Source organism: Taudactylus pleione, unplaced genomic scaffold (assembly GCF_031769625.1).
Source record: "Taudactylus pleione unplaced genomic scaffold, aTauple2 ptg000008l, whole genome shotgun sequence".
NCBI lineage: Eukaryota > Metazoa > Chordata > Amphibia > Anura > Myobatrachidae > Taudactylus > Taudactylus pleione.
In genome coordinates, this window is record NW_028284411.1 from 6,463,459 (window position 1) to 6,478,017 (window position 14,559).

Below are 14,559 nucleotides of genomic sequence, written 5' to 3' on the forward strand. Positions count from 1 at the left end.
ACTGCTTCAATGGTGGGAGCCGGTCCAGTCACTTATGAGCTCCGTCTTCCGCCCCCCCCCCCCGGGTGATGATGGGAGTGACGTCATGACACTGATGACTCTCCCATACTGCATGAGAAGAGAAGCCGAAGCAGACAGCGGCGGTCGTGTCAGGAGCGGGGTTTCAGGTAAGTTGTGTTTTTTTTTTGTGTATGTAAGGGGCACTTCATGGGGGGAGGTGCTTCATGGGGGCACTGGGGGCAATGCATAGGACAACTACTGGTGGTCCTGAATAGGGGTAGGCTACTACTGGGGGCAGTCTATAAGGGGGATTACTTCTGGGGGCAATGCAGAAGGGGGGACTACTGGGGGCACTATATAAGGGGCACTGCATGGGGGGGACCACTACTGGGTCTGGGGGCACTATATAAGGGGCACTACTGAGGGCACTGTATAGGGGGACCACTACTGGGGCATTATATAAGGGCCACTGCATCGGGGGGACCACTACTGGGTCTGGGGGCACTATATAAAGGGCACTGCATAGGGGGACTACTACTGGGGCACTGCATAAGGGGCATTACTACAGTGGTATATAGGGGCCCCCACAAGTTTGTTGCCCAGGGGCCCCCACAGACCTTAATCCAGCCCTGCTAACCCCAGGATAATCCTAGTAATCCTACCTAGCCAGTCCTTTGGTGGTGCAGCAATCGAATTAGCTGTCCCGGTATCTTTGCTAAGCAAGCTCTGGGCTTTCCTCATTGAAAGCTGCATCCTGCTTCTCTATTGTGACAATCCTGAGCTGGGGGCTAATTTATAAAATACTGTTGAGAAATTGTTGCAGTAGTATGAATGGAGAACAACAGCTCTTAGCTTTATGATCTTTTAGTCTGGGTAGATAGGGCCTCGACTGTGCAAGAGGTAAGTAAAGTTACAGGGGTATATTTACAGTACTACAGTGAGTTTTTAGAGGTGGAGATGGTGCCCATAGCAACCAATCAGATTCTACTTAACATTTCACTAGCACCTTCCAGGAGATAATAGATAGAATCTGATTGGTTGCTATGGGCAAACATCTCCATTTCTAAAAATTCTCACTTTAGTAAATGTACCCCACAGAGGCCCTGATTCAGCATGGATCGCAATTGCATAATGAAGCTTCAAACATATGCTAATGACTGCCACAGCACAGCCAGCATTGAGATGCCGAATGCTCCTTTCTTATATCCGTAATACCTCACAGTCCTCCGTATACATCGGCGATATCGAAGCACATCATCCCATCACGCACAATTAAAGCAGGTCTGAACCATCGCAGAAATTGCAAGTCTCGTCGCACACAGTGAGTATTCAAGCTGCGTATGCAATCGCAGTGGCTAATTTATGCACGCCTGCAGTTCTCCGACCATTTCCCCATCACCACCCCCCAAACGCTCACAGCCTGTCACTCTCAATGCGCGTGGTCTGGCTTATATGAATGGCTAACAACTGCTCGATCTGCGTAAGAAGTTGCAACTGCGATCCGTGCTGAGTCAGGCCCAGTGTCTTAAGCCCTGATTGCCCAGTATATTAAGATCTAATGCAGATTGTACAGAAGTGTCTAAACTAACTTCATGTGTGGCAAGTTCAAAGGGTTGGAGAACCTTGCACAACATGGAAATTATTCTCCACTGCGCTTGAGGAAGGTGCATTCCCCCTCCATGGCCAATGTCATAGTCAGTTGTATAGGCCTGGATGGCCTTTTGCTGTTCCTCCATCCACTGAAGCATATATAGGGTAGAATTCCACCGAGTTACTACCTCTTGCTTCAGCTGATGGCAGGGCAAATTCAACAGTACTTGCTGGTCATGCAATCTTCGACAAGCGTTTGCGAATGTCTAAAATGTCCGGATATTTTGCCTGCCACCGAGAGCATCACCTGCACGCCCCTGTAATTTTTAAATAAATGTTGCACCACCAAAATAATTGTGTGAGCAAAACATGGGACGTGTTGGAATTTGCCCACATGTAATGCTCTCACAATATTGGTGGCATTGTCTGAAATCACAAAACCGAGGAGAGTCCAAGTGGGGTAAGCCATATAGCAATGATTTCCCTGAGTTTTTCTAAGAGGTTCTCAGCGGTATGCCTCTTAGTGAAACCAGTTATACAAAGAGTAGCCTGCCTCTGTATTAGCTGTCTTTTGGTAGTTGTTGCTGCTGCTGTTGCTATTGTAGGCAATACACCTACCCAGTGGGCTGTCACAGTCCACATATCAGTGGTCAAGTGGACAGAGGGTACAACAGCATTTCTGAGGACATTAATAAGGTTTTTTTTAATGTCCTTGTACAGACTTGGAATTGCTGTTCTAGCAAAGTGGAATCTAGAAGAGATCTGGTAGCGAGGACACATGACCCATTAACTGTTAAAAACCCACTGCAGTAATGGCGGATACTGGATGCACATGTAATACCAGCATAGCTGTTATGGCATCAGTAATCCGCTGTGCAACTGGGTGATTGCTGACATACTTGTTTGCCCTTGTTTGACAGTTAATTGTTTTTTTGGAGGATACACTACAAGTAGTCTTCCTCCTGGTCCCCTTCTGGGATGAAGATCCACTCACAGCAACAGCAGCAGCAACAGGCGTAGTCATCAAGGATCCTTCTGAGGAATCACGGATAGGAGAGGAGTCAATCATGCTTCGAATAACAACATTGGATGCAGCAGGACTACTCCCGATGACGAATGAGGATGTTGATGATGCAGGTGTTGGTGGTGGAGATCGAAGGCATTTGGATCCCACAGAGAGGGAGCAGGTAGGTGACACTGGATGGAATCGGTATGAAATACCGCCGAATCCCAGCAGCGGCAGCCCGACAAAGGAACAGATCCCGGCAGCGGCAGCCCGACAGCTCTGGAAATCCCGATCGTCCTCAGGTAAGTAATAACTAACCTACCCCCCTAACCTTAACCCTCCTTAGGGGTGCCTTACCCTAACCTCCCCCCAAGTGCCTAACCCTAATCCCACCTGTAAGTGCCTAACCATAAACCCCCCCCTCCCCGCTGCCTAAACCTAAGTCCGCAGGGGGGGTGCCTAACCCTAACCCTCCCTCCCCCTAGCCTAACCCTAAACCTCCCAGGGGGTGCCTAATCCTAAGTCCCCCCTGGCTGCGCCAAACCTAACCCTCCCCCTCCCCACGGCTGTCCGCTCGCGGCGCCCGGCATCCCTTTGATTGGGATACCGGGCGCCTGTCTCCCGGCGTCGGGAAAATGACAGGCGTCTAGGTATAGACACCTGTCATTTAACCCATGCTGGGATAAAGTAGTCGGGAAGCCGGCTGTCGGGATCATGTCAGCCGGTTTCCCGATTGCAGCCCCTCTGGACTTGTTACGTTTTGAGTTTTGGAACTTCGCGACATACAATTTGATATTTGATGAATGCGCTCCAAGTAACATAACAAGGAGGAGGTGGTTTAGGTCCCTCCCTCTAATCCACTCTTGCTTGGCAACAGTTACATATGACTTGACAAATGTTGTCCGGATTGGGGTGGAAATAATTCCACACGTGAGAAGTGGATTTTTTTGTCTTTTGCCTCGGCATGACAAGAAATGGGCTTTGGCTTTTTCAATCCATGGGCAACAGCTGTTGCCTTACTTACACAAAGAACATCCTCGGCATCAACATCCTCATCACCAACATCTTCATCATCGACATCCTCATCATCCTTAGCACCTTCAACTACCAAAGTATCCTCCTCCTCCATGTGCAATTCCACAGAAGCATCCTCAATGACTACGTGTGTAAGATGTTGACTGCCCTTCCCCACATTTACAGAGGGCACACAAATGTTGGAACTTGGAGGATCCTCCAGTACACTAGTATTTAGGTCTGGCTCACACATGGCAACCACGGACACACTTGCACTCTCCTCGGGGATTTGTGAATTTGATTTCTCAGGGCACACAGTTGGTTTTTCCGGAGCTGTCTTACTCTTCTTAACAACTTTCAATTTTTTATGGTACCTCCACCACTACTACTACAAGCAGAAGGGCTATCAGAATCAGGAGTCATCAGAAATAAAGGTCAAGGCCTTATCCTTTCCTTGCCACTTCGTGTAGTGAATGGCATATTGCCAATTTTTTGTTTATTTAAAGGCAACTTGCCTTTCGTTTTTTTTTTTCTTTTACTACAGTAAAAGTAACTTTACCATATCCATGGCATGACTTAAGCTCTGGGGCACGGGCCTTCATAGAGGACAAGAAAGTTGATGGCCTTACATTATCATGATGACTGCTGGCGGCAGCTACAACATGTGGGTCTTGGGCTTGCTCTCCTGTCATGTGACAGCCCCCCATATTTTCTGCAGTCTTGAAGCAGTGTCACAAGCACCAATAGTGTAGCCAAGGTGTGGTTACAAAATTCACACACGTGCAGTCGTGCGCACACAGAAAAAAAATATACAAAATACACTGTTTTCTTTTTTTCGGGTCCAGAACTTGGGCCCAGAGCACAGATTGATGCTGAATGGAATCGGGCAGCACTAGGTTGTGTTGCTGTATCTTGTGCGGCTAAGCCTAACACACACACACAGAAAAAAAATAAACAGACAATATTTAATTTTTTTTCGGGTCCAGAACTTGGGCCCAGATGGACGCAGCAGACAGCACAGCACCAGCCCAGATGTACCAGCAACAGCACCAGCCCAGATGGACGCAGCAGACAGCACAGCACCAGCCCAGATGGATCAGCAACAGCACCAGCCCAGATGGACACAGTAGACAGCACAGCAGTGACAGCACCAGAAGGATCAGCAGTGCACTAGCCCAGGACACAGCACCAGTACAACACCAGCACCAGCACAGCACCAGCACAGGTAAGTACCTCTCAGCCCTACACTACCCACCCTCCCTGTTCAGTCTCCACAGCCGGAGTGAAATGGTGGCCACCGCGTGGTCCTTTATATATAGAGATGAAAGCTTGCGAGCCGTGAGATTTCGTCTCTGTGGTTTTGCCTCGTTTTGAGATCCGGGGACGGCGGGGGAACCGAACGCACCTACGGGTCTTGTCCTGGATCTCAAACTTCGGGTGGGTTCGGATCTCTGAGATCCAAACCCGCTCATCTCTAGTTTTGTTAGTGAGCTAGGAGCTGACTGTGTTTAGTTAGTGCTAGATGGCAAGGTGTTTATTTTTGTTTATTTTGTTTTTGCTGCATAATAAAACTGGATGAGGTTAGTTGCACCAAACCAATGGATTTGAGTGCTCTCTCAGCTGCTGCTCAGTGCCATCTGCCCCAGGAGATGGTACTGGTTCCCCCTACCTGTTTCAATGTGGTGGAAAATGCGGGCATCCGGATCTGCACAAATGTGAAAGGAGCAGCAGCTTTGAGAGCCCTGCAGGAAGCAGGACTGTGTCTACTGAACTAAACTAGATTTAACTTAAGGGCACTGAGTAAGAACTGCAGGTGCAATAATCTGCAGAGACTGTTTCACAGCGTGACACTTGCTGGAAGCTGTGATGCCTCCCATACGGAGGCCAGTCCAAGTAGTGCTTTGTCTGCATGTTTATGGAAACTTGTTCCGTTAGATGACCTGGATAAGAGATGCTACATAATTGCTGGAAAAACCCAACAACATAGGATAAGTAATTAACGGTCTTACAACAAATGACAGCAGCGCAGCAATAGGCCACCCCGGTCCAACAAGAAGCCACCAGGCAACATCAGTTGGAGGTTGAGGAGGTAGAGAGGCAACAGCACCAAGATGAAGAGATCCTTAAAGAGGTGGTGCAGAGCCTCGTAGCAAGGCCTGGAAATGTTTCTCCGAAATTGGCCAACCAGCTCTAGCTCCATCCGGCTAGTCACTTCCTTCAAAAGATGACAGAGGCTGATGATGTGGAGGCGTATCTGACTACATTTGAGAGGACTGCTGTGCATGAGAACTGGCCTTAAACACAGTGGGCTGATCTACTTGCACCCTTCCTATCAGATGAGCCTCTGAAAGCTTATTTTGACTTAAGCCCGGCAGATACTTTGAGCTATGAGAAACTAAAAGTGGAAATTCTGACTTGCCTGGGGGTTACACTGTCGGAGTGCATCGCTACGTGTATGTCATGGACAAGCCTCCCCGCTCACAGATGCACGACCTTATACACCTAACAAAAAAGTGGTTATTACAACCAGAGACATTAACCGGACCACAATCGGTGGAAAGAGTTGTCATGGACCGATATTTGAGGTCCCTGTCCATGGCCTTGCGCAAATGGATGAACCACGGGGTTCCCAAAACAGCCGACCAGTTAGTTGAGATGGTGGAAAGATACCTGGGGGCAGAGGATCTACTGGCTATACCGCAGCGGCACATGAATTCACGACAGCGCACTTCAGTAAAACCAGGTTTAACTGTAACATCACAGCAGTGTTTCTAGGGGCTGTTATAGCGTTTTTGTTGACCCTGGGTTTATAAAGAGGTCCCGGAGTTCTGTTCCTGCTGTCCTGCCTGCCAATATCATGTTCCCAAACCCCATTTCAAGAGTCCCCGAGTGCCCGTGCCTGTTCTAGAGGTTCCATTTGACAGGATAGCCATGGATCTTGTTGGGCTGTTGTTAAAGTTGCCATGGGGCCATCAATATATTCTCGTAATAATGGACTATGCTACTCGGTATCCGGAGGCAATCCCTTTGCGTACTATGTCAACTAAGACAATAGTTAGAGAGTTTGTACATGTTTTCAGCAGGATGGGAATACCAAAAGAAATTTTGACTGATCAAGGTGCCCCCTTTATGTCTAAAATATAAGTGAGTTATATAAGTTGCTCAAAGTGACTCACCTGAGAACATCAGTGTACCATCCCCAAACTTATGGGCTGCTAGAGAGGTTCAACAAAACTTTAAAGAGTATGGTAAAAAAGGTTGTTGATAAGGAATCGGTATGATTTACCGCCAGACTCATGCCCGGCGGTTGGAATCCCGACAGCGGCATCCCTGCAGAGGAGGAAATCCTGATCGTATTGTCTAACCTATTTCTACCCCCTAACCCTCCCTTAGAGGTGCCTAACCCTAACCTTCCCCCCCAGTAGCTAATCCCCCCTCTAAGTGCCTAAACCTAACCCCCCCTTCCCCGCCGCCTAAACCTAAGTCTCCAGGGGGGGTGCCTAACCCTAACCCTCCCTCCCCCTAGCCTAACCCTAACCTTCCGGGGGGGTGCCTAACCCTAAATCCCCCCCGGTAGCCCCTAACCTGAAGCGTGGCTGTCCACCCTCGGCGCCAGGCATCACTTCGATCGGGATGTCGGGCGCCGGTCTCCCAGCATCGGTAAAATGACAGGCGTCTAGATTTAGACGCCTGTCATTTAACCCTCAGTCGGGAAGGTGGCTGTCGGGATTAGGTCCGTCAGTTTCCCGAATGCATACCGTTGATAAGGATGGAAAAAAATGGGATTATTTATTGCCGTGTTTGATGTTGAATATCAGAGGTGCCCCAGTCCTCTACAGGGTTCTCTCATTTTGATCTATTGTACAGTATGGTAGACATCCCAGAGGGTTATTAGATATAGAGATGTGGGAAGGGCAACCCACACCCTTTAAAAGTGTAACTGAACATGTGTCACAGATGCAGGACAGAATTGAAGCTGTTGTGCCCATTGTCAAGGAACATATTGAGCAAGCGCAACAAGCCGAGCAAAGAGTGTATAATCGTACTGCCCGGGTTCGTGCATTTGCCCCTGCGGATAGAGTGCTTATTCTGATACCCACAGTGGAAAGCAAGTTTTTGGTGAAATGGCAAGGCCTGTATGAGATCAGAGAGAAAGTTATTGAGGTTAACTATAATGTGCATCAAAAAGGCAAGAGGAAGCCTGAACAAATCTATCATGTTAACCTAATCAATTGGAACGGAAAGATTAGCCCTATCTGCCGAACCTAGCCCGCCAGTAGATTCAATCCCCATAATTCCAAAAGTAAAGGTTTCCGAGACCCTGTCAGTCATTCAAACGAAAAAATGCTAAGGAGTTCCTAATTAGGAACAGGGATTTGTTTTCAGCCCTGCCATAATAAAACATGATATCATTACAGAGCCAGGGGTTAAGGTCCATCTAAAGTCATATAGAATTCCTGAAGCATAGCGTCTCTAAAGAGGTTAAGAATATGCTAGAGCTTGTTGTCATCGAGGAGTCTAATAGTGAGTGGTTCAGTCCTATAGTCCTAATTCTGAAGCCTGATGGCAGCATACATTTCTGCAACGATTTTCGTAAATTAAATACAGTGTCCAAATTTGATGCATATCCCATGCCTTGTGTGGATGAGTTGATGGAAAGGCTAGGAGCAGCCAAATATCTCACCACACTGGATCTGACAAAAGGTTACTGGCAAATCGCCTTAACTCATGAGGCATAAGAAAAACAGTTTTTTCTGTTCCAGAAGGGCTATTCCAGTATAGGATGTTGCCTTTTGGGTTGTATGGGGCCCCAGCAACCTTTCAACATGCAATGAATAGAATTTTAATACCCCACAGACAGTATGCAGCGGCCTATGTGGATGTGGTAATCTACAGTCCGGACTGGGAATCTCACTTAGTCCAAGTACAGGTGATGCTGGACTCAATTAGGAAGGCCGGTCTAACAGCCAACCCTAAGAAATGTTGCCTAGCACTGGAAGAGGTTCAATGATTTGGGTTTACCAAAAGGAGAGGCCTGATTAAGCCTTAGTTAAACAAAATTGAAGCTATACAAAACTGGCCCTGTCCAGTAAACAAAGTTAGAGCCTTTTTAGGGATCACTGGGTATTACCGATGTTTTATCCCAAATGTTGCCACCACAGCAGTGATGCTATCAGAGCTTACAAAAGGGAAACGGTCTAACATGGTGAAATGAGACCCCGAGGCTGAAAAAGTGTTTCAGGCATCGAAAAAGAGGCGTTGGCCATTAAATGGGCATTAGACACCTTGAGCTATTACCTCCTAGGCAGATGGTTTAAACTCATAACAGATCATGTGAGGTGGCGCTTATCAGAGACAAGGCAATAAGGATTAATAACCTCTTTTAATCACAATCACAATAAAAATGCAAAATACACATATCCTAAAAAAAAAAACAATCACATGTACATATTAAATATCCAAACAGTAAAATAAATCTCAGCAGGGGCCTAAAAGATGGCCTATATAACCATGATTCCACACAGTACTAAACAAATAGGTGCCTGTGTTGTTTCAAATAATTGATATTTATGTAGACACAAGTTAATACGTTACTGTATTAAAGTTCTAGTGACACACTTCTAAAAGATCTTTTTTATAGAATGTCCTGAGTGGATTTCATATACTCACAATCCTGGATTAGTATAATGTAGGAAATGATCCAGCTCCTCACTAATTAGGCTGTATGTGTAAGTGTCCAGATCATCCGTATGCACCAGACAAACTGTGCGACTCTCTATCAGGAGACCCAGCGTATTCCAGCAGGCACAATGGAGCCTTATGTTTAACTTACAGGGGCATCATTTAAAAAAAAATGGCATAGAAGCGCTGTGAGGCAGTTTGTTGTGTGTTCAAGTACACAGTTGTAAAATAAAAGTTGTGTATTAAAAAATATAATGTCATTCGGGTGCCTATACGAGTGGGCTTATACTAGGGGCGCTGTGAGGCATTTTGTTCAGGGTCATCGGGCAGTTACAAAAATTGTAAAATTATGTTTCTTTCTCAAACTTGTGTTCAGGGCCAGGCATGGGTACTCTGTAAAAATATATTGCTCAGTTATTGATATGTTAATATCAGCACTGTAAGTTGCAGTGCGAAGTTGACGTTAATATCATTGCTGTCAGTTGCAGTGTTATGAGTCACAGTGTGAAGGTGTCTTTTTTTAAATTGTTTTTATAAAACTTATGTGTGTAGGTGCTGTGCCACTGTGGTAATATTATAAGCACTGTAAGTAGATATGGATCACGATCAGTCGATAGATGAGCGGAGCAGCAAACAAGTACTAGTGCTGCAGCTGCTGCCAGTAATGATGATACTAGTCCCTCAACGTCTACTAAAGCCGGTGCTCAAGGTCATAGAGGGTTTAAGACAGGGCACCTGAAATCAAAACAATATTTCACAATGTTAAAGAAAAAACATCACATCTAATAATAAAGGGAAAGCTTCCTGTTGAAAAAATCTTAATTTGCCAACATGCCATACACCACATGCAGTGGAAAGGAAAGGTTTAGGCATTGTCCTTTATTTGTGAGTGGTGATTCTGCAACTGATGTCAGTCAGGCATCTTCTTCTGTAACCTCACATGACTTGTAGTGATATGTTAATTCCGATATGAAATGGACTTTAACAATAATATTGGTAATATTATGTGTTATGATCTAAAGACTGATGATCCACTGTATATATGTTTAAATTGTATCAGCTAACCAATGGAGTGTATGTTCAGACTAGAAGGCCAAAGGCCAGGAGGTGTACAATTATGCAAAAACCTAATTAAGTTTCAGAGGAGGTTGATGATAGCAAAATGTTTGCACGCCAAAAGAATGAGCCACTGTATTGTGTAGACTGTGTAGTTAGCACCACAGTGGCTGCATAGGAAATAGGAAATTCACACTTGTAGGCTGTCTGGAACCTAATGGTGCATACACACGGGATGACCGTCAGCGATAATGATATCACTGGATGATCTCCCGTGTGTGCTGATCGATATCGATCATCCAGCACACCACCAACCCACCAACAATGGCCAATGACCCGCAATCAACGATCGTGGGTCCTTATAGTAACCTGGTTGATATCGACCAGGTTGGCCTGCGTGCACAGATGATGGACAATATCATCATCCATGCGTGCCCGCACATCGCAGGTCATTGGTGGGTTGGGAGGAACCAAAAAATGAACAATAACGATATGATCGTTATCGTTCATATTGATTTTTTTAATCGTCCCGTGTGTACGCACCATTAGACTGCCAGAGGCGGTCCTCTTTGACACTGCCCACTGTGTCTTCTCCATTTGCCATTGAGGTTCAAGGTCCAACCGTCATACCTGGTATCAGGGAAGCAATTCAATTGCAGACTTGCTATCTCCTCTCCCATGTGCTATGAAGTTCAGAATCAATTTCTGTGGGAGAGGAAGCATGAGAGAATGGGTATATTAGCCCTGCAAACTGCACAGCCTGTGTCCATTCTTTAAAGGCTAGGATGCACCAGAAATTATTCCCGGATAAACCTTACTCCAGCATTGTTCAATTCCAAAGGGGATATCTGAACTTTGCTTTTCCCTTTTTCATTTTCTTTGTCTGTAATCTGTGTGTACTTCTAATAATTATTTTGTAACTTTTTTTTGTACCTATAATTTTTAAAGTATTATTGAAATTAAAACTTAATTTCTAGTTCAGATATTCTGTGTTCTAGTGAGGCACATGCAATTTTTTTTAAAGTGTATATACTGTGAGTGGAACCGAAGCACCACTGTGGAAGGTGTTTATTCCTACAAAAATTCCTTGGTGGTGGCAGATGAGTTATATTTTGTTGTTATAGTAATTTGCAAAATGGCAACATCACGACCACCCGACTTAGATGGAGTTCTGAGTGCTGGCCCGATCGTGATGCAACACCTTCTCACTCAGAGCCTAGAAGAGGTGTCAAAATTAAAACAGGCAAAGCAGTGCAGAAAAAAACACTAAGGGGTAAATTTATCAAAGATCAATTTGATGGTCGATTTGAAGAGTGATTTAGCTCTTCTCAAACCGACTCAAATCGAATGTTGAAAAACCAGCGATTTTGCCAGATTTACTATTATTCGATTTTGTGTTCGATTTGCAAATCAAATTCGATTTAGGTTGCTTTGTGAAAGTGATTTGTTGTTCCATTTGACATGTTCATGTACAAATCGAATGGCAAATGTCACTTCAAACTGAACTGCAAATCCCTGACAGCATAGAACTGCTTCATGCTTTTACTTTCAGTATGAGCAGTTAGTTCTCACACAGATACGGTACATGCAGACATCAGTGAGATGCCTGCATATATCTGACTGTAAAAAGTGAATAAAGAGTTAAATGTAAAATATATTGACATGAGGTTCCCCCCCAAAACAGAACCAGCCCTGGACTTTGCAAACCCAGGTCTGGTTGACTAAGTACAGGGAAAAAATTGCGTAGAGTCTCCCTCTACTTAGTTCAATGAGCACTGGACTATGGGAACCAGTGCTGGCTCTGGAATTACAGGGAAAAATTTGCGTAGGGTCTCCCTGTAATTCACAGAACCAGCCCTGGACCTTTTCTAATGGGGGACTGATGCCACAGCCAGGGGAGCCGTATCACTGGGCCCGCCCAGCCTCAGCATCAGCCCTGACTGCTAGTCAGCCCAGGCCAGGGAACCCTGGGGAGTTGGAGACCCCTCCAAGGGCACCCCTAGCCTAGGCTGATAGCCTGGGGCTAACCCCGCCACCCCTGGGTGGTGGGTGGCAGGTTGATTGTGTTATTGTAGTGTAAAAATAGAAGAATAAAAACATTGAACCTCATTCAGACCCACTCACAAGCATCTATGCGCAAGCCCTGTAGCGAGTGACAAATTCACTTGCTCCGGGGCTCGCTACAAAAGGGGTGGCTGTCGATGTTGATCGACAGCTCGCCCCATTTTGTAGGCGGGGAGGGGGGGTGTCTGGACAAATGGAGGTGATCCTGAAGGAATGCCTGCCATTTGTAGGCGGCCCTAATGACATCAGCAGTGAAGCAGAAGCTACCTGGGGCTTGCGGGAGACGAAACCCGACCCCAAGGGTCTCGTTGCAACCGCCGATGGTTGCGATGGTCTCGACCATCGCGACCATCACCTGGTCACTCGCTAAAGCTGTGGGTGGTCACCCAAAGCTTAGCGAGCGGCCAGGAGGCCAGATTTTAGAAGAAGCGGCCGCCCTCATTCAGAGCGAGCACTCGCATTTTGTGAGCGGCTCTAAATGAAGTCCATTGTCTTTACAGTAGAACTGCAGGTCCCAGCAAGCCTCCCCCACATGCTGGTACTTGGAGAACTACAAGTACCAGCATGTGGGTCATTAAGGGCCCACTGGGACATGTAGTTCACCTGTAAAGAAATGTTGAAAGAAACACACACACACACCTTACACAGTATAAGTTTAATACATATATACATACACACTCATACATAGTCACCTATATTACCTCGAGTGGTCCTCTTGTCCAGTAGGCATCCAAGGTGTTGTTAAAATAACAAAATAATAAACGCGGCCCTTAAACTAAGCAATAAATATCCTAACAAGGATGATTATTACTTTCCGAATGAAACGCTCAGATGCGGTTTCCTTCTTTGAAGATCCGTGTCTGAGCATTCATTGGCTGAGAGAGGTCAGGCCCCGCTTCTCAGCCAATGAACGACTCCCTCCATTGAACTCAACTTTCTTCTGCAGGCAAAAACGGGGATGATTTCCCGAAAATTCACGTTTTTTTTTTGCTGATCCAAGGTACTTTTCTACCTGGAAAACAGGCGAAGGAGGCAAAAAGGCCAGCAGGCAAAAAGTCTGGACTTTTCGCCTCAAATTGAATACGGGCCTATGTGTGAGTCTGACATTTCTGATACTGTACTCATAGAGCAGCTTTATTGCACCATTTCTGCACCTTCTGCAAATGTGGGATTGAGCAGCAGAAGTAAAAATGGTGATATAAAAATTGAGGATTCTGCTGTGCAAGTGCAACAGGATGAGGGAGACATTTGTGTAGCTAATGCCAGTGCTAATGAGGATGTTGAAGATGAGAATGTTGTCAGGCACCAGTGGAAGCATTTCCTGCCTGTGATAAGAAGAAGGCCATTCTCATGCCTGGGGATAAGACCAAAAAATCCACCTCTAATGTGTGGAATTATTTTTACTCAAATCCTGACAACAACTGTCAAAGCATCTGTAGCGTAAAGCCAAAGTAAGAAGAGGTAGGATAGTAATCATTTAGTATCCTCTTCCCTGTTATGTCATTTGCAGTGAGTACATGCAAATTTTTTTAAAACATCTGAAAATTATGCTTAGAGGAAGCAAGTACGACACTTGCCACCCATTTGCACAGTGGATCATTGAAGCCATGAAGGCTATGCTAGTATTAGATCTGCATCCAATATCCACCATTAATGAATCTTCTTTTAGACATTTAATTGAGTTCTTGTGTCCCCATTACTAAATTCCATCTCAATTCCATTTTACCAGAAAAGCAATTCTTCACCTGTACCAGGACATTAAAAAAAAATAATTATTTGACTACCAAATGCCTTTGTACCCACTATCCACTTAACCACAGTAATGTGAACAATCGTTACTGGTCAAACAAAAAATTATATGACTGTGCCAGCCCACTAAGTGGGTGTATCACCTTTAGCAGCTGTAATAGCAGTATCATCTAACAAATTATATCAGCTCATTCATGTCACGGCCAGGGTATTTCAGCATGGCGCTAGGTGAGTGTTACCTGTGAGGTCATTGTGGCGCGGGCTGTCTGGTGGCGGAGCTGGTGTCTGCGCGCGTTGTTGTGTGGGCCTGTTGTCACTATGCGCTGGTAAGGCCTGGTGGTGTCTCCATTCCGTTTGGCATGGGCGCCGCCATCTTGCCTTCTGGCCATGTGATGTGG